Source organism: Loxodonta africana, chromosome 10, assembly GCF_030014295.1.
Source record: "Loxodonta africana isolate mLoxAfr1 chromosome 10, mLoxAfr1.hap2, whole genome shotgun sequence".
Taxonomy (NCBI): domain Eukaryota; kingdom Metazoa; phylum Chordata; class Mammalia; order Proboscidea; family Elephantidae; genus Loxodonta; species Loxodonta africana.
In genome coordinates this window covers 55,654,571-55,681,220 of record NC_087351.1, presented here as the reverse complement: position 1 = coordinate 55,681,220, position 26,650 = coordinate 55,654,571, and positions in this window count along the sequence as shown.

The following is a 26,650-nucleotide window of genomic DNA, read 5'->3' as shown; positions in this document are numbered from 1 at the left end:
ATATTGCAACATCATGTTATCTTCATTTAAATTTATTCAGATACTTGATAGAATTTTATAATATGAAACACTCCATCTTTTTAACACTCAATATAAACAAATTTAAGATTAATGAACAAAAATCCTACTAAAATTTGTTAGGATGTCATATAGCTCATCCATTAAAGTGATGAAATTAAAACAAGGAAACTAGCACATAGCCAAAAGAAAAGGAAAAAAAGAAAAACAGTTAAAATGGTTAAAGACAGAAAAAGACAACTTAACAAAATTAAAATTACAAATATGCTTTCAAGATTATGCAAATATAATAACAATCAAAAAACCGTGAACAAAAATAGAAAAGTGAGCTTACCAAACAATGAGTGATAGCACTCTTTGTGAATATGTAGTAAAACAGGCCCTTTCATGCAAGGTTTTTGGGGTAATTAATGGATACAACTATTCTGGGGGACAATTTGTCAAGACGGGTAAAAATACTTCAAGTTGCATAAATCTGAAGACCAGTGATTCTATTTTTATGGACTTTTCTTAAAAATAAATATGTTCAAAGATACAGAGACAAGAATATTCATCAAAGTGCTATTGTATTCATATTTTATTCCTACTGCGTAAAACTCATGTTGTTAAAAATCAGAAAAAAGAATAATAATCATTTAGAGGAATCTGCATAGAGAGTACAATCATGGATATTTTTGTCTACATTTAAATAGTATATGCAGTCCTTAACAAAATTGGATTTTATACGCACACAAATATACATGCATGAATATTGGATCCACACAGCTATAACAGAAAAAAAAACCTAAATAACAGTAAATAATTGCACAAATAAATCATGGTGCATTTATAAAGATGTGCTGGGAGAGCTTATCTCACTAGTTCTTCTCATAATGGACTTTTTTTTTTTTTTAAGCAATTTTGTATTTTTCACACATTCTCCATAACGAAACCAAATCCGCTGCTGTCAATTCCAATATATTCTAGTGTGGTTATATATTCAGTTTTTTTTTTTTTTCAGGAAAAATATTGCATGTTATTGTAAATTATAATTTAACGTAGCAATGAACTCACTTAAGCACCCCGAAAGCCTTCCCTGCTTATCTCACACCTCCACACCATACTATTTAGAGACATAATTACATTAAGCATATTAGATGCCAAAGAATTTTGTATAAATATGTTTTTTATGTTAACACTTAAGACATGTAAATTGAGCCTTTCTGTCAGGCTGAACTTCTATAATCCTTTCAAAGATTTATTTTTTAGAATTCATAATGATAAGAGGGTTGGAAATGGAAGAAAACATAAATATATCTTTTCCTTTATAGAGACAAAAAATATATATGACTATTTTATGCCATTTTATGAGTAAAGCAATTAGACTACAACCTCCTTTATTCATCAGACAATTTTGTTTTTCTCTTAAACGTTTAAAATAGAACCTGACTTATTAAGCTTAATACATATTTATCCACTGAATAAGTAAATCAAAAAAGCTCTTTTATTTTTCAAAAAAATCAACATTTTACCTCAGGAGCAAGATTTAACTTTGTATGCTTGACCATTGAAATGGTTTACTTTGTAATTTTGTAAACAATTTTTGAAAACAGATTGTTTTGGTTTTATCAAGAACAATTCCTGAAATATTATTTTTTGTTTTGCTCATTACTTAAAACCTTAGAACTACATCTCTTGAAAGAAAACACAGAAGAAATATGTGTTTATATTATGAACATTTGAATGTGGACCTCAAGATCAATAAACTCTTCAAAAAGAAAAATCAGAAAGGCCAAAAAAAAAAAAAAAGAGAGAAAGAAAAATAATATATAATACAACTAAGACATGAAAATTCTAAAAAATTGCTTAGAATGTACAAAGTACTATGATAAGTGCTTTAAGTACACAGCTCTGTGTTTACTAAACTATGGGTTATAATTTCTTAGGAAGATGGAAGGAATACACAGAGTCATTATACCAAAAAGAATTAGTCGATGTTCAACCATTTCAAGCGGTAGCATATGATCAGGAACCAATGGCACTGAAGGAAGAAGTCCAAGCTGCTCTGAAGGCATTGGCGAAAAACAAGGCTCCTGGAATTGATGGAATATCAACTGAGATGTTTTAACAAACAAATGCAGTGCTGGAGGTGCTCACTCATCTCTGCCAAGAAATATGGAGACAGCTTCCTGGCCAACTGACTGGAAGAGACCCACATTTATGCCTATTCACAAGAAAGGTGATCCAACCAAATGTGGAAATTATAGAACAATATTGTTAATGTTACATGCAAGGAAAATTCTACTGAAGATCATTCAAAAATGGCTGCAGCAGTATATCGACAGGGAATTGCCAGAAATTCAGGCTGGTTTCAGAAGAGGACGTGGAATCAGGGATATCATTGCTGATGTCAGATGGATCCCGGCTGAAAGCAGAGAATACCAGAAGGGTGTTTACCTGTGTTTTATTGACTATGCAAAGGCATTTGACTGTGTGGATCATAACAAATTATGGATAACATTGCAAAGAATGGGAATTCCAGAACAATTGTGCTCATGAAGAACCTTTACATAGATCAAAAGGCGGTTGTTTGTATAGAACAAGGGGATACCGATTGGTTTAAAGTCAGGAAAGGTGTGCGTCAGGGTTGTATTCTCTTACCATGTCTGTTCAATCTGTATGCTGAGCAAATAATCTGAGAAGCATCAGGATTGGAGGAAGACTCATTAACAACCTGCATTATGCAGATGACACAACCTTGCTTGCTGAAAGTGAGGAGGACTTGAAGCACTTACTAATGAAGATCAAAGACCACAGCCTTCAGTATGGATCGCACCTCAACATAATGAAAACAAAAATCCTCACAACTGGACAAATGAGCAGCATCATGATAAATGGAGAAAAGATTGAAGCTGTCAAAGATTTTATTTTACTTGGATCCACAATCAACAGCCATGGAAGCAGCAGTCAAGAAATCAAAAGACGTATTGTTTTGGGTAAATCTGCTGCAAAGGACCTCTTTAAAGAGTTGAAGAGCAAAGACATCACCTTGAAGACTAAGGTGTGCCTGACCCAAGCCACAGTATTTTCAATCGCATCATATGCATGTGAAAGCTGGACAATGAATAAGGAAGACTGAAGAAGGATTGATGCCTTTGAATTGTGGTATTGGCAAAGATTATGGAATATACCATATACTGCCAAAAGAACGAACAAATCTGCCTTAGAAGAAATACAATCAGAATGCTCCTTAGAAGCAAGGATGGCGAGACTGCGTCTTACATACTTTGGACATGTTGTCAGGAGGGATCAGTCCCTGGAGAAGGACATCATGCTTGGCGGAGTACAGGGTCAGCAGAAAAAAGGAAGACCCTGAACAAGGTAGATTGACACAGTGGCTGCAGCAATGAGCTCAAGCATAACAACGATTGTAAGGATGGCTCAGGACCAGGCAGTGTTCTGCTCTGTTGTGCCTAGGGCCGCTATGAGTCGGAACTGAATCAATGGCACCTAACAACGACAACAACCGTAGAATACACATAATATGTCAGAAACCACATTTTTACAACAAAATAAAATGGAATAGAATGAATATTTCTGAGTTTATTACTTCTAGTACGGTTAAATATTATTCTGTGAAACTTTTATTCCAATTTTATGTCTCTTTTTCTGTGTATGTGTATACATTGGTCTTGATGTAATACACTTCATACAGTAGGGCATGGGCAAAAAATATTTGAAAGTCATTGATTATCAAATCAACTATGTATAAAGTACAGTTATCACTGCAATTTGCAGAAGAAAAACTGAGTTTCAGTTTTGATAGGTTTGCCAGGTTTATACATTTAGTAGGTGGCAGAGTTAAGATTTGAACCAGCAATTCTGAGCACATTAGAGCTCCATGATGTAGATTCTTCTCTCTTTTTTCACATTTTGGCTGCTTCACAAATTTTCTGGTACTTCTCTCTCTCTCTACACTTTATAATCCCAAACAATTCTTCTATACCTATTTCTGGCAGTCACCATCTTTCACAGAAAATAAACTATAAAATACTTCCAAGACAAGTATAATCTCTATGATCAATTTGGAAATCCCTGTCTGTGTGAAAAATTTGCAATCATCCCTTCGAAAATTTTGTGAACTTCTGGAATATGTCAATGATCGCCTCTTCTTCCAAGTTTTCAAAAGAATCATATCAGCACAGATAACTCCTCTGTGTTTTACACACACACACTCACATGTGCGTACATACAAATCCACCTAAGACATCTGCTTAACACAGTACAGATTCTAGATGTTATGAAGAGCAAAAGAAATATGTGTTAAAGTACAACAAATGCATTATAAATGTATTACCAAGACTCTAAGAAGTTATAAGAGAAACACCCAAGAAAAATTAAAAAAAAAAAAAGAACAACTTACAAGTTTCTAGAAACTAGAAGCTAAGTTGAGAAGCCTTGGTGGCAAAGTGGTTAAGCACTTGGCTACTAATCAGAAGGTCAGCAGTTTGAACCCACCAGCCACTCCATAGGAGAAAGATGTGAATAGTTTTCTTCCATAAAGATCACAGCCTGGGAAACCGTACCATACGGTGTTATTGGTTGCTTTTACATGGCCTTTCTCGCCATGGTTTTGTAACTCCCACCAAATGACTGGATGGAAATGAAGTGCTCGTGGCCCACCAAGGGGATTGGATAACTTGCTAACAATGCAAATTATGTGCATGGTACCTTTTTGGGGGTGGTACCATGCAAATAAAGTGTACGGAACCCTAACAAGAATATTGGTCAGTTTTGCCATCCTGCTACACTTAAAATGAGCCATCCCAGAGGCAGATGGAGAGACCTCAGTACCACCTAGAAGAGACAGGAGTGGAGGGTGTCCTTTGGGCCTGGGGTCCTTGCACTGCGAACCTCCTAGACCCAGGACACAGAGAGAGCTGTAACACCAAGAAGCAGTGGCAGAAGAGCAATAGCAGCAGAACCAGGAGACTGGCATGAGACCGTGTGGTAGGCTTCCCAGCACACAGAGTAAGGCAGTTACAGTGGGTGCAACCCACAGAGCAAAAGAGCAGAGCACCTTCAAGCAGAAAGCTTTCTGGTGGAATGGGGTGCCCCCGGGCTAAAGAGCATTGAAAAGTTAGAAGAGTTAGAGGAGGTCACACGCTGTCCTTATGCCATTTTTACAGGGGCAGTTCTACTCTGTCCTACAGGGTTACCACGAGGAGGAATCAAATCGACAGCAGACAACAACAACAGAAACAAAGTCAGGAAGATTGGTGAAAGCAGAAGATGGAAGTGTCCAACCTAGGAAACTAGACCTAGGAAGCTAGAATTTGGGGTGTAACATCATGCAAGGACAAAAGACAGCTAATATTTCACAGAAATTGTCAAATTCAAGGCTAGTAAACATACAAACAGTGTTCTATCCCAGTAGTCATTTAAGATTTTTATTTTTCATACAGAAAATGCAAGTCATTCAAATGACTTTTTGAGTTATAGCTGACACGCAACAAACTGGGTGTATTTAAAGTGTAGCATTTGATAAGTTTGATGTATGAGTACATCTGTGAAACCATCACCACAATCAAGATAATGAACCTTTTCATCATCTGCAATAAGTTCCTTATGCTCCTTTGAAATCCCTCCATTTGGCCAGCTGCTTCTTGCCCACTTCTCCACCTCCAAACTCTCTACTCCAATCCTCTAACAACCATTCATCTGCTATATGTCATTATAGATTAATTTTGCACTTCCTAAAATTTTATATACATGAATTATACAGTTTCTAATAAAAATTTTGTCCTTGTCCACAGACAAGTCTGGCAATTTTTTAATTTTTTCACTGGGAATTAAAAAAAAAAAAAGCATGAACATCTTGACAGTCGTTTTGGTATTATCTTGTCAAGTTGAGGTTGTAAACAATCTATAATGTGTAAAACCTGATATATACTCCAGAGATGTAATAGCTACAAGTATCTCCATAGCAATTCTGTTTATAATACGAAAACATTAGATACAATTTGTTTCCATCAGTGAGGAAATGATAAATAAATCACATGTTTATATAAAAAAAAAACATTAATGAAATACAGTCACATGCATCAAAATGGTTAGATCTCATATTCAAAGAAGAAAATACTAAATATAAAAAGCAAAATATACAAAACTAAACAATAATATGTTGATATAATATGTAGAATTGTAATAAATCTAATACCACAAAATTAGAATAAAAAAATTCTTACGAGTGGTTTTCCGTGGATGAAAAGAAAAGGGTTAACATTTTGAAAATGGTATGTTGTTCTTGCCAACTGCTCATAATTAAGAAACAATTACTTTTTCCAATTTATTTGGAGCCCTGGTAGAGCAGTGGTTAAGAGGGTTAAGAGATAAACTGCTAGCCGAAAGGTTGATAGTTCGAATCTACCAGGCACACCTTGGAAACCCTACAGGGGTTGCTGTGAGTTGGAATCAACTCGATGGCAGTGGGTCAATAGGTTATAGCTATTTACATATTTTCAATAAGAAATTCCCCTTCTTTTTACAAGAATATAATGTGACACATTACTTTAGCAACTAAGAACATACCTGGAGTGCTATATTTGAGAATAGTATTTTATCTGCAATGACACTTTCATCATTAAAGTTTATACTTCATGTGTGGAATCCACGCCCACAAAGCCCTCCCAGAAACTGGCCTGGTTCCTGTTCTTCGACTTGCAAGGTGCCTGCCAGTAGGTTAGGAAATTTGGTAGATTTTGGACATGGGGCACTCCAAGAGAAGAATGCATCCAAATTTGTGGTTGTGAATGAATAACCAGGCTTTAACCATGGTTCAACCACCTTTCAGTCATTATTTAGAGCTTTTTCAGTTTCTAAATTGTGAAGGATAAAAATGTCTTGGGTCATCAGACTTTAACATGAAGGCCTTGAAAATAACATCATTCAGTGGCAACTCAGCAATAACTTACCAATCAGGAATGTCAGCGATTTCAAAAGTATGCTTGTGATTTTCTTGATCTCACGATTGTTTTCCAGTACAGTGGAAATGGAGTATGAAGGCAATATCTCAAGTGGGACTTTCAGAGCTGTCAATTATAATTGTCAAAATGTTAAAAAGATAATGCTCCAACAAACAGAAAGCATATGTCAAAATTTCATTACTTAATAAGAGAACCACCAAGATGCAAAGCTAGTTTAAATGACTAAAGAAAACTGACATTTTATAAAGTCAGTGCAAAAATCTTCTAGAGAGAAAAACACCACACTTTATCAATTTTACAGAATTATAAAATGTTCAAGCCCCAAGGACTTCAGCAAAGTTTCATTTATCAAAAGAATGAACTGACCTCAGGTGGCTTTCTTAGAAAATACTCTAGCATGGTCTTTAAAGACTACATAATCGTTTTGTACCTTATTTTCAAATTTTGAATAATTGTATTATATACAAATGGATATTTTACTATAACAAAATATTCACATATATTTGCGTATACAAATACACACACATAGACACGGTGTAAAAACCCACCGCCATCGAGTCAATTCTGACTCGTAGCGACCCTGTAGGACAGAGTAGAACTGTCCCACAGAGTTTCCAAGGAGCACCTGGCAGATTTGAACTTCCGACCCTTTGGTTAGCAGCCGTAGCACTTAACCACTATGCCACCAGGGTTTCTAAAAATAAAATAAGAACCCATTAATTCATAACCCAAGTTAGGAATTAGGAATGGCAAAATAAAAGTATTTTTGAAGTCCTTTTATGTGAATCATTGATTCCAGCTCTCTTCCTCTTCTACTGATGTGTAACAAGTCAGACTTTGCAGCTTAAACTAAGAGAGATTTACAAACTCACAGTTTCCATGGGTCAGGGGTCCAGCTGTGTCTTGGCTGAGTTCTCTGCTCTAAGTTCCATGAAACTGTATATACGGTAGGCTAGAGCATGTTGTGTATACAGTAGGCTAGAGCATGTTGCTCCTGTTGAGAATGTTTTGGTCACTGAACACTTAGATAAGGAGGAAATTGTCTAATTCAAGGATACTGAAGGCACTTAATGTTTAGGTCCTGAGCAGGATTGAAAGGTAAATTTATACACCTATTAAGGTTTTTGTGAAGAGCTGCCTCTAAAGATGTTGCCATAGCTGCTGAGCAGTTCTACCGTGTAAGCCATTAAGATAATATGCCATGGACCATCCTAAAGTTGTGGAAATTTTGAAATATGTAGTAATATCTACTGTCTTTTCAGTGCTTGCTATATAGCAGACGCTGCACTCAGCACTTTAGATGTTATCTAATGTAACCTTCAATCCAGTTTTGTGAAGTGGTTACCATTCCTTTTTCACAAATGTTAAACTGAGGGTGAACAATTTTCAACAACTTTCCAGGGACCACACAGCAAATGTTGCTAACTGATTTGCAAAGCCAAGAATCCAAACCAGGCCTGTGTGTTGCCAAATCAGATACTCTCTGCCCTCTCCCCTAAATACTAAAAAAAAAAAAAAAAAAAAAAGTTGCCATCAAGTCAATTCCGACTCATGGCAACCCCATGTGTATCAGAGTAGAACTGTGCTCCATAAGATTTTCAATGGCTGTGATCTTTCTGAAGTAAATCACTAGGCTTTTCTTCCAAGACACCTCTGGGAGGATTCAAACCACCACCCTTTTAATTAGTAGCCCAATGCTTAGCCATTTGCTCTGCCCGGTGACTCCCAGGGACTTCCCTAAATACTTTGTTGTTGTGTTGTTAAGTGCCATCGAGTGAGTTCCAACTTATAGTGACTTTATAGGACAGAGTAAAACTGCCCGACAGGGTTTCCAAGGAGCAGCTGGTGGATTTGAACTGCTGACTTTTTGGTAAGCAGCTAATCTCTTAACCACTATGTCACCAGGGCTCCCCTAAATACTCAGTGTGACTTAATTCTTCATTTCCAGTGAAAACATTTTAGGTATACTTGGATGGCACAAACGGTTTCTGCTCAGCTACTAACCAAAATGTTGGTGGTTCGAACCCATCCAACAGTGCCATGGAAGAAAACCCCAGCAATTTGTGTTCTTAAAGAATATGGCCTAAAACCTCCTAAAGAGTTCAGTTCTACTCTGTAAGACATGGGGTTGCCATGGGTGGGAATCAACTCAATGACAATAGGTTAATGACCAGCTAATCAGCTAATGAGTTTAGATTTTGTTCAGTTTAAGTACACATTTGAAATTAACAAGTATCTTAAAATGAGTAGACAACAAAATTAGACAAGAAAAATACTTTCTTCTTGGAGTGCAATCAACCAAACATTTGGGTATATTTGAATACATATACATATATTTGGAATATATATGTATTTTTTAATATAGGCAGTTCTTTCTCCACTTGTGGAACAGAAGTAAAAATGATACTGGAAGTTAACAGACTTCCTGAAATTTACATAGAAAATTAGGGTCACCATCTTTTCCCATAATTTACTTATTGATTATTTGATATATACCTCATCGATTTTCTAAACAGATTTGAAGTGAGAAAATACAATCTAAAGATAAATGTAAGCAAACCTATAAAAGGTTAGTATATGAATTGCAGGATATGTCTTATTAATTTGCTAGTACTGGACCTCAGGAAACCCTGGTGGCATAGTGGTTAAGAGCTACGGCTATTAACCAAAAGGTTGGCAGTTTGAATCCATCAGGTGCTCCTTGAAAATCCTATGCGGCAGTTCTACTGTGTCCTGTAGGGTCACTAAGAGTCAGAAGTGACTCGACGGCAAAGGGTTTGGCTTTTTTGATTTTGGTTACTGGACCTCAGATTTGACTCTGAATACTTGATAAGCATAATCAATTGTAAACAACAGATCAATCGTAAGCAACCTATTTCTAAGTAGAACCCCTGGTGGCGCGGTGGTTAAGAGTTTAGGCTGCTAACCAAAATGTTGGCAGTTCAAATCCATCAGCTGTTCCTTGGAAACCCTATGGGGCAACTCTACTCTGAGCCAGAAATGACTCAACGGCAATAGGTTTGTTGTTGTTGTTGTTGTTGTTGTTTTTATAATGTGCTTACTGTTATGGAAACCCTGGTGGCTAGTGGTTAAGCGCTACGGCTGCTAACCAAAAGGTAGGCAGTTTGAGTCCATTAGGCGCTCCTTGGAAACTCTATGGGGCTGTTCTCCTATGGGTCGCTATGAGTCGAAACCGACTCAATGGCAATGGGTTTTTTACTTTTATAGCATGTCTATATAGTGCACATACAAGGAAGCATATATTTTGTGGAAATTTTTTTTTATAAACATTACTAACCTGAAATTAGATTCCAGTGGACAATATTAAGGATATTAAAATTGGCATGAGAAAGTAAAAAACAAATTTAAAAAACGTTTCTGGATATTCTAATATCCCAGTGAAGACTTAAATATTTGATTCAAAATTGCTAATATCTAATAGCACCTGGAGATGCTGTTAAAGAATATCATTATGTGAGGACTAAAATAATTGCTATTTTCCTAGTTGTTAAAATTTAAAAAATTGCTTTAAACAATTTCTATTGACAATAATTTAAAAATACCGTGAGAGTTTTTATACAATCATAACTTTACAAACATATCTGCTGCTTATATATTGTGAATTTGAAATTGTTTGATTTTTATTGGATTAAGAAAATTGAGTTTCTAAGAGGCCCCTAGGCATAATTCTGAGTTTTTCCTTTCAGTTATATGACTGTAGAGCTAGCTTTCAGTACTATTTTGCCTCACCACATAATCCTCTTAAGGGTCAAATACTTGTTATGCCATCATAATTTTTTTTTTTAATTTCTAGATAAATGCTATACTAAAGCAATACTAACAAGTTTAAAAAAAACTGTTCAATCTGTGAAAAGGAGAGATTGGGTAAATATTTGGGAGATTAGAATCACAGGCTTTGAGATTAACCTGAGAGAGAAGACCTTGAAAATAGTGTCTATAGCTTTCGATCATATTTGGAAATGGGTTGTAAATGCAAAGTGCCAAAGGGTGGCATATTAGACTCTCTTCTTCTACTTTGTTGTTGGTGGTTGCCGTGGAGTCCATTTCAACTCATGGTGACCCAAAGTGCACAGAGTAGAACTGTTCTATAGGATTTTCAAGGCTGTGATCTTTCAGAATCAGATAACCAGCCTCCTCTTCAGAGGTGCCTCTGGGTGGGTTTGAATCGCCAATCTTTCAGCTAATAGTCAAGTGCTTAACCATTTGTACCATCCAGGGACTCTCTTCTTCCACCAGGAGGTGGAATCGAGGTGGATTTTGAATAATGAATAGGAGTCATATAAAAAGAAAAATGAAGAGTGAATTGACTTCTACGAAATGTTTAGATGTTTAGTCTATGAGAAGTTTGAAAAGCAAATAACTAATTCTTTTGACTATTGTACAATAGTCAAATGCTTTCTTGGTGAGTAAGAGACTCCCCATTTGAACTATATGTGTTCTTCTTAACAGAAAGCCTGTTTAAAGCAAGACAACCAAATATAGAAAGGCGTTATTGATGATACTCTGAGAGAGCATAGTTATCATGTACCGCTGCAGGCCTGCAATATTTCCAGAGGGCTGCACAGAGAAATAAGAGTGATAATGAGTATATATGGTCTATTTGAAAATGTTGAAAGAAATTGGTATGTTTGAAATATTGGAGGGGGGGTATCTGATATTAGTTTAGTGTCAAAGATATATTCTGAATCATTGGATTTATTTTTAAAGTTATAGCCTACATGGAGATTAGGAACTTGGCAATATAAAGAAACGAATGACAAGAAAACGAACTATGATTTTCCTATTCACTTGAAAAAGAGGAAGAGCAAACAAGTTCCAGAAATTAAACCGTCCTTTCATCCACAATTTTTTAAACAATATTTTATTGTGTTTTAGGTGAAAGTTTACACAGGAAATAGGGTTGCTATGAGTCAGAATTGACTCGATGGCAATGAGTTTGGTTTGGAGTTTTTAACAATTTTTATACAAATTGCTCCATGCCATTGGTTCCAGTTTTTACAAATGTGTCAGCTTTCTCATTATTTGGTTTCGTTTGTTCTGTTACCATTGATCCAGTTTCCCTTCTCCTCCTTGCCTTCTCATCTCTGCTTTGGGTAACTGTTGATCGTTTGGAGCCCTGGTGGCACAGTGCTTAAAGCTCATCTGCTAAACAAAAGGTCAGCAGTTTGAATCTGCCATCTGCTCCTTGGAAACCCTACGGGACATTTCTACTCTGTCCTATAGAGTCGCTATGAGGTAGAATTGACATGATAGCAACGGGTTTAATGGGCTGATTGTTAGGTCTCATAGTTAATTGTTTAAGGGAGCACATTACTCATGGGTGATATTGTTTATTTTATAAGCCTATTATTTGTCTGAAAGGTGACCTGCAGAAATATCTTCAATTCCAAGTTCAAAGGGTATCTTAGGATGATAGTCTTGGTGGTTCCTCTAGTCTCTGTCTGTCTAGTAGGTCTAGACTTTTTTTAGGAATTTGAGTTTTGTTCTATATTTTTCTCCCACTCTGTCTGGGACCTTCTATTGTGCCCCTGGTCAGAGTGGTGCATAGTGGTATCTGGGCACCATCCAGTTCTGGTCTCAGGATAGAAGAGGTTGTGGTTTGTGTGGGCTATTAGTCCCGTAGACTAGTTACTTCTTTGAGCCTTTGATTTCCTTCATTCTGTTTTGCTCCGTGTGAGTAGAGACAAATAGTTGTATTTAGATGGTGGCTTGCAAGCTTTTAAGACCCCCAAACACTACACACCAAACTAGGATATAGAACATTACCTTCGTGAATTATGTTATGCCAACTGACTAAGTTGTCCCCCAAGACTGTGGTCCCGAACTCTTTGACCCAGTAAACCAATTCTGTGAGTTGTCTGGATATGTCTAGGGACCTTCCGTAACTGTGCCCCCTAGGTGGTTTGTTATGTATGCTAATATATATGCAGCATGCACAAACGTGTGTATACATTTGCCTACAGATACACCTATACATGCACATCCGTTTAGTTGCATATGCCTTCCTATACACATGTATGCATCCATATCTACTTAACTAACCACACATTTATTTTTTATTGTTTTGACTATTGTTGCAAAATTGGATATACTGCATTTATTGATATTGTCCCTTGTTCTCATGTACTTCTTAGTGTCTTTATTTACCTTGGTCAAGTTGTGCTGACTTCACTCAAATGAGGGATTCCCTTTAAAGTAACAATTGTCTACTATCTAGAAAGTGATTCCCTCTCCCTCTCCTTCTCATCCCTAGTAACCATCGAGGAACTTTGCTTTTCATGTGTATATCTAGTCTTGACTTTTTTATAATAGTGGAACTATACGATATTTGTCTTTTTGTGATTGAGTTATTTCACTCAGCTCGATGTTTTCCAGATTCATCCATGTTATGTTTTGTGGACTCCTCATTATTCTTTATAGTTGCATAGTATCCTATTGTACGTATGTACCACAATTTGTTTATCCATTCTTCCACTGGTGGGTGCTGAGGATGTTTCCATCTTTTTGCTATTGCGAATGATGCTGAAACAAACTTAGGTGTTCATATGTATATTCGTGTCACTGTTCTTATATCTCTAGGATATATACTTAGGAGTGTAATTGCTGGACCATAAGGTATTTCTATTTCTAGCTTTTTGAGGAAGCGCCATGCTGTTTTCCATAGTGGTTGTACCATTTTACAATCCCCCCAGCAATATATAAGAGTTCCAATCCCCCCATAATCTTGTCAGCATTTGTTTTCTGCAGGTGTGAGATGGTATCTCATTGTAGTTTTGATGTGCATCTCTAGTGGCTAATGATTGCAAGGATCTTCTCATGTATTTGTTGGCCTCCTGAATGTCCTCTTTGGTGAAGTGTCTGCTCATGTCCTTTGCTCAGTTTTTGACTGGATTTTTTGTGCTTTGGTTGTTGAGTTGTTGAAATTTTCTATATATTTTAGAGATTAGATTTTTCCCAGTCTGTAAGTTCTCTTTTTACTCTCTTGGTAAAATCTTTTAATGAGCATAAGTATTTAATTTTTAGGAGGTCACAGTTATCTAATTTACCTTCTGTCACATGTACATTCTTAGTTTTGTTTGATAGACTATGTATGGTGAAAATTAGGTCCTCTAGTTTTGACCGTATGTTATCTTCTAGGAACTTTAGAATTTTAGTTTTAACATTTAGGTCTTTGATCCATTTTAAGTTAGTTTTTGTGCATGGTGTGAGGTATGAACCCTGATTCATTTTTCTGCATCTGGATATCCAGTTTCACCAGACTGTTTCTTCCCCCTTGAATGGACTTTGACCCTTTGGCAAAGATCAGCTGCCCATAGAAGGATGATATATATCTGGGTTCTCAATTCTATTCTATTGATCTATATGCCTGTCATTGAATCAGTACCAGGTTGCTTTGATTACCATGGCTGTATAGTAAGTTTTGAGATCAGAAAGTGTGAGGCCTCCCACTTTGTTTTTCTTCAATATTGCCTTAGCTATTCAGGGCCTCCTTCCTTTCAATATAAAGTTGAAGATACGTTTTTCCATTTCATTAAAGAATGTTATTAGGATTTGAATCAGGATTGCATTATATCTATAGATCGCTTTTGGTAGTATTGACATTTGTGCAATGTTAAGTCTTCCAATTCATGAATATGGAATGTTTTTCCATTTATGTAGCTTTCTTTTAGTTTCTTGCAGTAGTGTTTTATAGTTTTCCTTGTATATAAGTCTTCCATGTCCCTGGTGAGGTTTATTCCTAGGTATTTTATCCTTTTGGGGGCTATTGCAAGTGATACGGATTTCTTTTTTAGAGTCCTCCTTATAGTAGAGGAAACCAACTGATTTTTGTGTGTCGATCTTATACCCTGACACTTTGCTGAATCCTTCTATTAGTTCCAGTAACTTTCTTGTGGAATCTCTGGGATTTTCTATGTATAGAATCATATCCTCTGCAAATAAGGATCACTTTACTTCTTCCTTTCCAGTTTGGATGCCCTTTATTTCCTTCTCTTGCCTTATTGCTCTAGCTAGAACTTCCAATACAGTATTGGATAAGAGTGATGATAAAAGGCATCTTTGTATCATTTCCATTCTCAAGGGGAATACTCTCAGTCTTTCTCCATTGAAAATAATGTTGGCTGTTCGTTTTGCATATATGCCCTTAATTATGTTGAGAAATTTCCCTTCTATTCCTATTTTGCTGAGCTTTTATCAGGAAAGTGTGTTGGATTTTATCAAATGCCTTTTCTGTGTTGATTGAGATGATCATGTGATTCATTTCCTTTCTTTTATTTATGTGGTGAATGACATTGCTTGATTTTTTAATGCTGAACCATCTTTGCACCCCTGGTATAAATCTCACATGATCATTATGTATTATTATTTTTTTGATATGCTGTTGAATTCTGTTGGCTAGAATTTTTCTGAGAATTTTTACGTTTATATTCATGAGGGGTATTGGTCTGTAATTTTCTTTTTTAGTGGTGTCTTTGTTTGGCTTTGTTATCAGGGTTATGCTAACATCATAGAATGAATTCGGGAGTATTCCTTCCTTTTGTATATTCCAGAATATTTGATTAGAATTGTAGTCGTCTATTCTCTGAATGTTTAGTAGAATTCTCCAGTGAAGCTGTCTTGGCCAGGGCTTTTTTTCTTGGGAGTTTGTTTAATGAAACCTTCAATTTCTTCTTTTGTTATGGGTCTGTTCAAATTTTCTACCTCTTTTTTTTTTTTTATTTGTGTTAGCTCAGATAGGTAGTGTGTTTCCAGAAATTTCTCCATTACTTCTAGATTTTCCAACTTGTTGGAGTACAGTTTTTTATAATATTTTATTATTATTATTTTTTTTAATCTCAGTTGGTTCTGTTGTAATATGACCCATCTTGTTTCTTATTTTGGTTGTTTGCATCTTCTCATTTTTTTCCTTTTTCAATTTGTCCAGTTTGTCAATTTTATTGATCCTCTCAAAGAACCAACTTCTAGTCTTATTGATTCTATTGTTTTTCTGCTTTGTATTTTATTTATTTCTGTTCTGATCTTTATTATATCCTTTTTTATGGTGACTGTGACCTTCTTTTGCTGTTCCTTTTCTATTTGTTTGAATTGTAGGGTTAAGCTGTTGATTTTGGCCTTTTCTTCTTTTTTGATATGTGTATTTATTGCAATAAATTCTCCTGTAAGCAGTTTTTGCTGTATCCCAAAGGTTTTGGTATGTTGTGTTTTCATTCTTGTTTGGTTCTAAATTTCTTTTTAATTTCTTCTATTATCCAATATTTAATTTTTCCCTTGTTCTTTCTGTAATTGATTTCTAGTTTTGTCGCATTTTGATCAGAGAAGGTCTTTTGTATTATTTAGATTTTTTTGAATTTATTGAGACTTCCTTTTTGGTCTGAAATATGGTCTATTCTGGAAAATGATCCTTGTGCATTGGAGAAGAATATGTACTGTGTTGCTGTTGGGTGGTGTGTTCTGTATATGTCTATGAGGTCTAGTTGGTTGATTGTGTTATTTAGATCTTCTGTATCTTTGTTGAGTTTCTTTCTAGTTGTTCTGTTCATCATTGAAAGTGGTGTGTTTAAGTCTCCTATTATTATTGTAGAACTATTTCTCTTTTCAATTCTGTAATTATTTCTTTTATGTATTTGGGAGCTCTATTATTGGATGTGTAAATATTTATTACAGTTATATCCTCTTGATTAATTGACCCTTTAATCATTATACAATGCCCTTCTTTGTCTCTTATAATGGATATTGGCTTAAGCCTATTTTATTCAGAGATTATTATTGCCACTCCTGCTCTGTATTTTGTTTTCTGTTTGCTTGATATGTTTTGATGCATTTTTGCCATCCTTTGATTTATGTCTTTGCATCTAAGGGGTGTCTCTTGTAGGCAGCATATTGATGGGTCATGCTTTTTTATCCATTCTGTCACTCTCTGTCTCTTGACTGGTACATTTAAACCATTTACATTCAGTGTGATTATCAGTAGGTACGAATTTACTGCTGCCATTTCATTCTGCATTTTTAATGATGTTAACTGTTTCTTTGTTCCACTTAATTTTCTGTGCTGAGTTCTTTTTGCTTATGGATTTTCTTTCTGTATCTTTCATTATTGTTGATTTTGTGTTTATTGAGTCTTTTTTAAATTTTCTTCTTTATTTTGGATAGTAGATTTGTTAATTTTCTTTGTGGTTATTCTGAAATTTAACTTTATCTTCCTAAGTTTAAAGCGGTCTGTCATATCCTGATATCCCCTTGACTTTCTCTCCATATGGAAGTTCTATAACTACATCATTTAATCCCTTTTTTTGTTTTGAAAAAGGCACTGTGGTTAAGGGCTCAGGCTGCTAACCAAAAGATTGGTAGTTGAAATCCACCAGCCACTCCTTGGGAACCCTATGAGGCAATTCTACTGTGCCCCATAGGGTCACTATGAGTCAGAATGAACCCAATGGCAAGAGTTTTTGGGAAACCCTGGTGGTATAGTGGTTAAGAGTTTGGCTGCTAACCAAAAGGACAGCAGTTTGAATCCAGCAGGGGCTGTTTGGAAAGTTTATGGGGCAGTTCTACTCTGTCCTGTATGGTTGCTATCAGCCAGAATCGACTTAATGGCAACGGGCTTGGTTTTTTGTTTTGTTTTGAAGTTGTCGTTGTTTACAGATTGACATTTCTGGTTACCTGTTTTTAGTTTTACAGCTTTATTTTACTTTTGTGAATTCTTTATTGGGTTGGTGTGTGCTTGATACTGTCATGTGTCTTAATCTCAGGCTGTTTGCCTGATGGTGTTGATTCTTTCACCAAAGGACTCCTTTTAATATTTCTTGTAATGTTGGTCTGGTTTTTACAAATACCCTTACTTTCTATTTTTCTGGGAATGTCCTAGTTTTACCATCATATTTGAAAGACAATTTTACTGAATATATGGTTCTTGGTTACAATTCTTTCCTTTTAGGGTTTCATATATGTCATCCCATTGCCTTCTTGCCTACATGGTTTCTGCCAGGAAATCGGTGCTTAGTATTATTGGTGCCCCCTTGTAGTGATACTTCATCTTTCACAAGCTGCTCACAGAATTCTTTGTCTTTGGTTTTGGAAAGTTTGATTATGATATACCTTGGTGACTTTGTTTTGAGGTTTACCCTGTACAGGGTTTGTTGAGATTCTTGAATGGAAACCTTCTCATCTTTCATGATATTAGGGAAGTTTTCTGCCAATAAATCTTCAAAAATTCTCTCTGTGTCCCTCTTCTGAAATTCCTATTCTTATGTATATTATTCCTCTTGATGATGTCCCATGTAGCTCTTAGGCATTCTTCATTTATCTTCATTCTTTTTTCAGACTGTTCCTCACACAAATTAGTATGGAGGGGTTTGTCCTCTATTTCACTGGTTCTTTCTTCCACTGATTCAGTTGTACCTCTATGTCCTTCCACTGAGTTATCTATTTCTGGTATTTTATTTTTAATCTGTATTTCTGGTTGTTTTGTATGGTTTCTAATTTTCTATTAATTTGTCGTTTTGTTTTTGTTTTGTTCTCCTGAATTCTTCTAGGGTATTGTCTGTGTTTTCCTTGATCCCTTTGAGGATTATATATATATAAAAAAAAATACATATATATATATATCTTTTGAATTCCTTATCAGGTAGTTCTATTACCATTTCTTCCTCAGGGAGGTTTTCTTCCCCTTTATTTTGCTCACTATATGATCCATCATATCCTGTTTCTTCATATGATTTGTTATTGTCTGCTGTATTCAAGGCATTAAAGTGTTAATTTATTTATATTAAATAAATTGTGGCAGGAGCACACACCAGCAATCACCAGGTGGTCAGGGAAGCTTGGGGTTGAGCAGAGAGGACAGAGCCTCTGGTAACAGGTCCAGTGGCACAACAGTGCTCACTATGGATTGCTGGGTGGGTGCGATGGTTCAGGGAGGGGGAAGAGTGGGTAGGAGCCTCTGTTTGTAGGTCCAACAGCATGGGCAGGCACATAGCTAATTGCAGGGTGGGGAGGAGGGGGGACTACCATTGGTCACCAGGAGAGTGGGATGGAGGGGAGAGGAACATACTCCCCCAGTCTCTAGCTTGGGCACTGGGGGACTCCCTGTAGAATGCAGCCAGCAATTAGGACCTGGTCTGGACCAAATGCAAGGAAGGTGGTTGTCCAAAGTCTGGAGGGGTGGATTTCTAGCTGTCACTCCAAGGATCCTCCACTCCACCCATGCCATGTGCCCAAATGATCAGGTAACACTGTTTGTGAGTACTCCTTTCCTTATTTTCTGGTTCCCTCTCTGCTGTACAGTCACCTTGATTCCTAGAGCTCTCTCCTGCCTTCCTGTACTTTCCCTCCTTAGATCCTGTTCATATTCTGCTCACCTTGCCTCACTCTGCATTTGTCTATGCAGTATCTCTGTCTGCTACTGGGAATTCCATGAGGCGGCCTTCCTGTGCTCCTCAACTGGGAATGCTGCTCACTTTGTCCCAGGATGGTCACTGCTGAGCCAGGCCAGCAGGCAGAGCAATTACACTCTGTCAATCTCCTTGCTTGCTCTTTTCATTTGGTTTCTCCTTCCCTTCAGTGTTCAATCTAAGTTTTCATCTTTCCATTTGCTGTTCTGGGCTCCCAGATTGTCATCTATATCTGTTTCACTTGGTTTCTCTGTTTTTTGCTATAGGTGGGTGGCATGGTGTGTGTGACTAAGCCACCATCTTGGGCCATCTCCTATTTTTTTTTTGGGCCATCTCCTATAGTTGTTTTTTCCTATTTTTGTTGTTTGTTCACTCTCAGTTCAACTGTAGCATCCACATCTCTAAACCTGTGTTGATTTTTATCCTTTATAATAGTGTATGAAATACTAATTCAGTAAAGATGTTACTCTTTGGAGGAGCTCAGTTAGATCTAAATGTTCCATAAATCTTTGCCCTTTAGGCATCCGTGTCTAACTTGTACCTGACACAAACATTTTAATTTTTAGAAGGGGATTAAAGGATGGAAAACTATACCATGCCTTCAAATTCTAAGCGCTTAATGAAATTCTTCAGTTTAGCTTGCACACTTTAAAATCTGATGGAATTTGAATCAATCTAACAAACTGGGAAGTACAAATCCAGTCATTTTATCATAAATAACTTTCAAATACGAATATTCTAGGGTAAACATTATTATTAGCTACTTTATTATTCCCTTTCAAAATGGATTTATTTTTAGCAAATATTAAAGGTGAAATAAAAGTTATACATGAAAATACCACAGAATCCTGAAGTGCAATTCAGAAACTACCACTTGGTGGCAAGATAATGCTGTTGTTAATGCACCTAAATGACCTAAATACTTGCTCTTTTGAGTTATAAGTCCTTGAGAAACTTGAAATATGTTTGTAAAGAGTCAGATTAAATTACTAATGCATATTTTTAAAGAGAATCATTTGCATGGTAACAATGACTCTTTGGTAAAATTCACATGTAGAATTCAATCAAAACAATGAGTTAATTTTTCTATTGGTTATCATTAATAAGATATCTAAAATGAAACATGAAAATAAGTAAGAAAATAATTATTCATTAGAGATATTTTATGACTGTGTTTCTTTGAAATTCCTAGCCCAAGGTACGGTGTCATAAAATGTTTTTCAGTTCTAACTTATTTGATTAAGCATAACTATTTGACCTGGTTTCATTCAACCTGGTGGTGTAGTAGTTAAGTGCTACAGCTGCTAACCAAAGGGTCAGCAGTTCGAATCCGCCATGCGATCCTTAGAAACTATATGGGGCAGTTCTACTCTGTCCTATAGGGTCGCTATGAGTCGGAATTTACTCGACAGCACTGGGTTTTTTTTTTTTTTTTTATTCGAACCAGTATTTATATTTTTCTCTTGGTGGAACTTTAGAAGAATGTCTTCCTATATTATTGAACTTCTGCCACCTTTTACAAGAATTCATGAAGCTTCTGGCAAAGCAAATGGATTCCTTACTTACCTCATCAGTGGAATGGTCTCACAGTATTATGCTTAGAAATGTACAAGATTTGCTTGATGAATCTGCATTTATTCTAAAACACAGAAGGAGCAATATAGTTTCCAAGGATCCTCTGTTTGAGGGGAGATACAATAACAATAATAAATGCCTCTTATATTTGTGAAGGAAATGAAAAGGGATAATTCGAAATAGGTTTGTGGGAATCAAATTATGCAGTTTTAGAGTACTAAAGATTTAATGATATTCTTGAGCAAAGGGGTTTGAATATAAATTAGTTAGTTGTTTTGTTGTCAAACAATTGACTGGTTTCGACCTACTTATTTAAGTTTTGCATAAGTAATCATTTTAGGGAATACAATATTTCAAGAAAAAGAGTAGTCTCTCCCTGGCATAGGAGAGATAAGGGTTTGGATTTTTGTATTTTGCTGTTATTTTGAGGCAGCATATTAGGGTAGTTAGAAAAGCGAGTCTTGGTATGAGGTTGCTTACTTTGAGCCTCTCCTCTACCATCTAGTGGCTGTGTAACCTTGGGCGGGTTACTTGATTTCACTTTGCCTCAGTTTCATCTATTGTAAAATGGAGGAAATAATAGTACCAACCTCATAGGGCTGTTGTGGGAATTAGATAAAATAATCCATTTAAAGGGATTAGCATAGTACCTCTCACATTGTAAACATATTTTCTCTAAGCATTCATGGATAAAATTTCTCTAAGATATTTAAACAGTGAGTGATTTGGAAGCTCAGGAAAGATGTTTCTACCAGATTTCCTTCTCCCAAGCCTTTCTGCAGTTTAGTAACAATTTTCAAGTAGGGTAAGATTACGGGGTCGTTTTGGTTGCTGACAAAAGATCAATTTTTCTTGCTCTCTCTGGCCTTTGGTGCTGTGCTTTGGCTGGCAATCTGAAATCAAAGAATGCCTGGAGGTGTCACATTTTCTGGGAAAATGCTGGAGCCCTGTAGTGTTAATGCTGACTATAGTTCCACGATGAGCTTTTCAACTTCTGTGCCACGCTCTTCAATGAGTATCTTCAGGGGCTGCCAACTTTTAAACTTTTTCTTTTTTCTCAGAGCATTTCAGTCTCTTAACATATTGTCAAAGCTGATAAAGTGAGCTATCACGACGTTTCTCAGGGTGCTGAAATGTTCTACTAGGTGGTTACTGTCATTGGCAAAAGGGCAACACTACATCTAAGCAGTGGACACTACCACAGAACTTATATAAATGTGTTTTACTAACTAGATCTTAGAAGGATGCTCCTTTTTCTTAGTTTTAGGTTGACTATTTGTTGATTTAATAATATAATTAGCTAAAAGTTCTATGGCAATGCATAAATCAATCACCTCAGAAAGTTGAGTTTAAATACAATAAAATAATATTTTTCATAGAAATATCTGGCATCTCAGGACTTCAAAGTTTGTTTTCATATGACTATAGATGTTTTTGATGTTTGTGAAATAAACTATTTTAAGAAATCTTTTTGGCAGTGTCGCCTCCTGCTACAAATAATAAGTGTCAACAAAGACTTGAGAGAATCAAAGCCTGCTAGTGTTTCTCCACTGTTATGGACTGAATTCTGTTCCCCAGAATGATATGTTGAAGTCCCAGCACTTACATCTGTGATGTGACCCTGGTTGGAAATAGGGTTTTTCTTTTGTATTTTAATAAGGTCATACCAAAGTGAGGAAGGGGATCCTACCTAATCTATTCTGAGTGACCTGTTTTAAAAAGGGAAAATAGACATGGATACCATGTGACAACTGAGATAGATGCATCTACAAACTCAGGAATGCCAAGGATTGCAGCTACTAGAAGTTGAAATAGACAAGGAAGTGCCTCCCCCGAGAGCCATGCCCTCCAAACAGACTCCTAGCCTTCTGAACTTTGAGAAATAAGTTTCTTTTCTTTAAATTCACCCACTTCATGGTACTTTACACTAGGTAGCTAAGACATCTATCAAGCATATTAGGAAAAGACACATGAGAATAGGTCACTGAGTAGTACTTTTGGGGACAAGAACAATACTTCTCCTTTCACCTATGTCTACTCGAAAAGCACAGATATGGCAACATCATGGTCATGCTTATCAGCTTGCTCTTGTAGTCAAAACATATGCCACAAGTTTATAACTATGTAAAAAAGAAGTCTAAGAGATTCAGTTTGGATTCTGGATGTAATAAAAAGTAGAAGTTGGAATAGAAAGGATCAAAATAATTGGTTAAAATTTTATGCTTCCTTATTGCATCTTGAGGTATATTTCTGTACTCTGGAGAAAGATGCCCACCAAGAAGTTATGCCTAACACAGTCAGCCTAAAGTTGTAGCACTCTTCCTTTCTCTTTCTACAAGGAATATAAAAAGGTCATCTATTTTCAGTGTTTACAATATAAAGAATAAAAATAAATACAGTTTCCCCATTAAAACAAAAGGGACAAAAATCCAAATCAGTTGAGAATACTTAAAACATACAAAACTATTGTATCGTATTGGGAAGTGAGTATATTTAGACAATACAGTAGGCTTTCTTATTGGCAGATGAGGGGGCTGGGGATACAAAAAGGTTGTTCCCATAGGAGATTTATAATTTCTTCTATTCAAATAGAGAGGGATTTGACATATTTGGGAGAACTAAATGGTACAGAAGATGACTGTGCAAGGTTTCTAGGGACATGAAATTTTCCCAGAAGGGGAGGTGAACTATTTATTTGGTACCTTATGCATCCCATTGGGTGTGAACCACTTAGTACAATTCAATTTGCCATTTAGACTCAGAATCTTTTACCTCTGGGTGGAATATCAACTTGTATCTTATCCAGTTTCAACAATGTTCCTACTCTGGTTCTCTAAAACCTAATTTATCCCACTCACTACTGTCACTTTTGACCACAATTATAAAATGCAATATCATTCTCCTCTGAATTCACTATTTACTTCCTATGACATTCACTAGTATTCGATTGTTTATTGCTACATCTCTTGTATGATTATCTTGAGTTCTTATTTAATTTATTTACGTTGTATAGGAGGAGAGTTTCTGACCACCTTGCCCCCTCTAAAAATGTAAGTACTTTGGAATTTGGTTGTATTTCCGGCCCTTCTCAGTTGCACATGGTTTAAGTTTCAATAGACTTGTTGATGACGCATTTGAGCTCCTAGTACAGTCCTAGTCTTAAATTACTCCTTCAGAATGCCCAAATATTTCATCTTTAATATATAAGGTTGTAGTAAATAAAGAACTAGTCCATAACCCATAATATATATTTTCTGTAGGTACAGAAAGTGAAGGATGTGCAGGTCTTTTGAGAAAGGCCTACTAGGGTGGAAGTAATTAGCCATGTGCTCCAGGGTCTCATTCTTACCATGCCAGTGCAAAAAATAAGTGAAGCTTCTTAACTCAGCTTGAATGCCAAATGGTTACGTCCAACTAAATTCTTAAAATCATGAAAGAATGATATATAGAGAATTTTATTACTATTATTAGGTGTCGAGTTGGTTCCAACTCACAGGGACCTAATATACAGCACAAAAAACACTCCCCACTCCTGCGCCATCCACACAATCTTTGCTATGCTTGAGCCTATCGTTGCAGCCACTGTGTCGATCCATTTCGTTAAGTGTCTTCCCTCTTTCATTGACCCTCTACTTTACCATGTATGATGTCCTTCTCCAGGGACTTGTCTCTCCAGATAACATGTCCAAAGTATATGAGACGAAGTCTCGCCATCTTTGCTTCTAAGAAGCATACTGGCTGCACTTCTTCTAAGACAGATTTATTCATTCTTCTTGCAGTCCATGGTATATTCAATATTCTTTGCCAACGCCATAATTAAAAGGCATCAATTCTTTGGTCTTCCTTATTCATTGTCCAACTTTCACATAATTATGAGACAATTGAAAATACCATTCCTTGGGTCAGATACACCTTAGTCCTCAAGGTGACATCTTTGCTCTTCAACACTTTAAAGAGGTCTTTTCAGTAGATTTTTCCAGTGCAATATATCCTTTGATTTCTTGACTGCTGCTTCCATGGGCATTGATTGTGGATCTAAGTAAAATGAAATCCTTGAGAACTCCAATCTTTTCTCCATTTATCATGATGTTGCTTATTGGACCAGTTGTGAGGTTTTGTTTGTTTGTTTTTATGTCGCGGTGTAATTCATACTGAAAGCTGTAGTCTTTGATCTTCATCAGTAAGTGCTTCAAGTCCTCTTTGCTTTCAGCAAGCAAGCTTGTGTTATCTGCATATCTCAGGTTGTGAACGAGTCTTCCTCCAATTCTGATGCCACGTTCTTCTTCTTATAGTCCAGCTTCTCATATCATTTGCTTAACATATAGATTGAATAAGTATAGTGAAAAGATACAACCCTTATGCACACCTTTCCTGATTTTAAACCCCAGAGTATCCCTTTGTTCTGTTCAAACGACTGCCTCTTAGACTATGTACAGGTCACCCACGAACATAATTAAGTGTTCGAAAATTCCCATTCTTTGCAATGTTATCCATAATTTATTATCATCCATACAGTTGAGTGCTTTGCACAGTCAATAAAACACAGGTAAACATCTTTCTGGTATTAGCTGCTTTCAGCTAAGATCCATCCGACATTAGCAACAATATCCCTTGTTCTACATCCTCTTCTGAATCCAACTTGAATTTCTGCGAGATCCCTGTCAAAGTACTGATGGAACTGTTTTTGTGCTATCTTTAGCAAAATTTTACCTGCGAGCGATATTAATGATATTGTTGAATAATTTCTGCATTCTGTTGAGTCGTCTTTCTTTGGAATGGGTATAAGTATTGATCTCTCCCAGTCAGTTGGCCAGATATCTATCTTCTAAATTTCTTGGTATAGACAAATGAGTGCTAACAGCCCTGAATCTGTTTTTTGAATAATCTCAGTTGGTGTTTTGCCAATTCCTGAAGCCTTATTTTTGGCCAGTGCCTTCAGTGCATCTTGGATCTCTTCCTTCAGTACCATTGGTTCTTGAAAATATGCTACTTCCTGAAATGGCTGAATGTCAACCCATTCTTTTTGGTACAGTGACTCTGTATTCTTTCATCTTCTTTTGGTGCTTCTGGCATTTTTCAATATTTTCTCCATTAAAAAAAAAAAAAACCCAGTGCCGTAGATTCCTTCAATATTGAAACTTCAGGCTTGAATTTTTTCTGCAGTTCTTTTGGCTTGAGAAATGCCAAGTGTGTTCTTCCCTTTTGGTTTTCTAACTCCAGGTCTTTGCACATTTCATTATAACACTTTACTTTGTCTTCTTGAGCTACCCTTTGAAATCTCCTGTTCAGCTCTTTTACTTCATCGTTTTTCTTAACTACTCTACTTTCAAGAGCAAGTTTCAGAGTCTCTTTTGATATCCATTTTAGTCTTTTCTTTCTTTCCTGTTTTTTTAATGAACTTTTGTTTTCTTCATATATGATGTCCTTGATGTCATCCACAAGTCATCTGGACTTTGGTCATTAGTGTTCAATGTATCAAATCTGTTCTTGAGATGCTCTCTAAATTCAGGAGGGATATACTCAAATTCATACTTTAGCTTTTGTAGCCTTGTTTTAATTTTCTTCAGCTTTATCTTGAACTTTTATAGGAGCAATTGATGGTCTGCTCTGCAGTTGGCCCTGGCCTTTTTCTGACTAATGATATTGAGCATTTCCATTGTCTCTTTCCACAGATGTAGTGGA